The 2,392-nt window shown below is 38.0% G+C and overlaps 1 long non-coding RNA gene across 1 annotated transcript; it reads left to right on the top strand.

Annotated features, from left to right (window-relative positions):
• Positions 1-251: 251 nt before the first annotated feature.
• Positions 252-2,154, top strand: LOC138286744 (uncharacterized). The gene is made up of 2 exons (XR_011202046.1): positions 252-420; positions 1,215-2,154. It is a non-coding gene; the product is annotated as an uncharacterized lncRNA (long non-coding RNA).
• The last annotated feature ends 238 nt before the right edge of the window (positions 2,155-2,392 follow it).

Genomic DNA, 2,392 nt, shown 5'->3' with positions numbered 1-2,392 from the left:
AAACGTTAATCATTTCGCTTCATTTGGCGGTGTTCAACTTATGTTTACACATTTTGAGTAAATTAGTGATTAAGTGGGCTTTTCTATACAGAAACACAAAGATGTTGTTTAGTCCCGTTTTATATGAATAGACGGCAGTCCGTCTTTGATGTTTGATGGCAAGTTGCTACGCGCCCTCGAGAGGTTTATTTAACCTCCGTATTTAGCTACACGGATAATAATAGCTCTAATTTTGGCATTGGACTTTCGTTTGGTAAACAACGGACTACAGTCCGCTTTTTATGTTGGGATTGTGAACGGTTACTGCATTTCCGGAAGGATATTTAACTTCCGGTTTTCGGACGCGCTATAGTGCGTACTCGCAACATGGCGTTCCTGACTAGCTGAACGCCGTATCTAGATTGGATGATATTTTGCTTGGTAAGTGTGTATAGGACGATGTTCTTTGATGGTGGTGGCTGGTATATTTTAAGTAATGATTAATATGGAGGTTAGATTTTGCATCTTTATTTATATTGTAGCTTTGAATGGGAACCGCTTGCAAATACCGAGCATGCAGTAAACAAGGAACTTGATGTAAGAGATTCAGTTTGAGTTTTTTCCTTTTTTTGCCATCAGGCTGTAATTAAGAATGAGTTACAACTGCTAAGGGATTTGTGACTATTCAATTTATACTCAAATGGATGCTTTACTCTTCTTTGCTTGAATAGGTGCGATTTATGTATACTACACAGATATATTAGGAAAAGTGTCTACTAATAAAGAGGACTCATAAGTATTTGGAATCTGGAGCATATAAGGTATAGTCAGGAGCCATACATAATTCAACATGGGTTTTTTGTGGATGTTCACTATTAATCTACTGGATGGTCTTGGTTAATATATATTGGGCATTTTGATATTGGTACAGGGTGTGTATATTGGTGAACAATGAAATGGACTACACTGTTACACGGTTTTGGAATTGCATGTGGAATGTAGTTTACTTGGTGACTGGTAGCACTTTTATGGTTTTCACGTGGTGACTCTTTCATTGGTGAGATGAGTGTGCTAATTCAATAGATTTTTTTAGGATTTTTACAATGAATGGAATCTTTCCTCTCGCTTAACTTTGGGACTTGTTAAATTGTTAGAAAGGGGACCTATGGATTTTATTTAACATTGTAGTTTGAGCAATTTTGGTTTCTAATGTAAATAATTTGCTTATAATGTAGAGCCCTGAAGAAGTCATTGGGGAATAGAGGACTTTCCCAGGACGAAACACGTGTTGGCTCGGAGTATATTTCCATGGACGATGCTGTAAGGCTCGGAGTATATTTCCATAGACGATGCTGTAAAATTTGAAGCCGTGATTCAATAAATTTCTGGATTGGACTGGACAGTCTAAAAATTGGCGTACAATCTATAAAATGTTTTTTTGTGGACATTATTCACCTAAACTTTGACTTACTGGATTTGTGCAACAGGGGGCCTCACATTGTGTGAAGTATTATTGGGTTTACTTTAAAGGCAATTTTTCTCCCTGCCACCTGAGAAGAAGAAAGTTAATACTCTACTGGTAACATGCAATCTTTGCCAAACGTCATCTCTTGTTGCACACAGCAGCAATATTCTTTGGTACCCCTGAGGTGAGGAAACATCTCATGTGCATTTTCTCCCAAAGATTGTCATGGGTGGAAAGAAGGCAGAACATTAGTTGGAGGAGGTAGATGCAACTACATCATCAGTGGCCAGAGCCTGAGACTCTTGAAGACCTTATGCCTCAGGAGCCTCAGTGGCATCTCTACCACCAGCCACTCCATCAGTTTTCCCCTCTGTACTGCTTTTGGAACTCAAGTGCCTGTGCAGATGCTCAGACAAGAAAGGGACATTCTGGACCACTACAACAGTCCAGCCACTTACTGGCTGCTATGTCACACAGTGGTAGTTGCTGGCCAGAGGGACGTCAACATTAATCGCCAGTTGGTTATTATTCACCAATGTCTTCCCGAACATCCCTAGTTTTTTTCACCTACCTTCCTTTTCCTATGGTATTCTCTATTCCTTCTTTTTTGTCCCACTGACCTGTTGAGACAAAAAAATGTAGAAAAAAATTAAATACTTTTCAGAATTCCCAAAATATTTCCAATATTAAAGAGTTTATTTTAATATGAACCATATTTCTTACAGTTAACAGCAAAATATAATCCTACAGTATAGAGTATGCATAAGGTAAGTTATTCATGTGTGGTTGAGTTGAATAATGTTCTGTACAATACAGTGTTATAGTGATAGTTGTTCTTCAGTTGAGTGATATTTAATTGGAGGCAATCGAGTGAAGTGTTATTTAGCTGAATTTGTTTTACAGTGATCTTAAGAACTGTAATAGAGGAAGTAATGTGAGAGTACAGTC

This window comes from Pleurodeles waltl, chromosome 3_2, assembly GCF_031143425.1.
Source record: "Pleurodeles waltl isolate 20211129_DDA chromosome 3_2, aPleWal1.hap1.20221129, whole genome shotgun sequence".
Taxonomy (NCBI): domain Eukaryota; kingdom Metazoa; phylum Chordata; class Amphibia; order Caudata; family Salamandridae; genus Pleurodeles; species Pleurodeles waltl.
The sequence above is the reverse complement of the archived record's forward strand: the minus strand, read 5'-3'. Positions and strand labels throughout refer to the sequence as shown.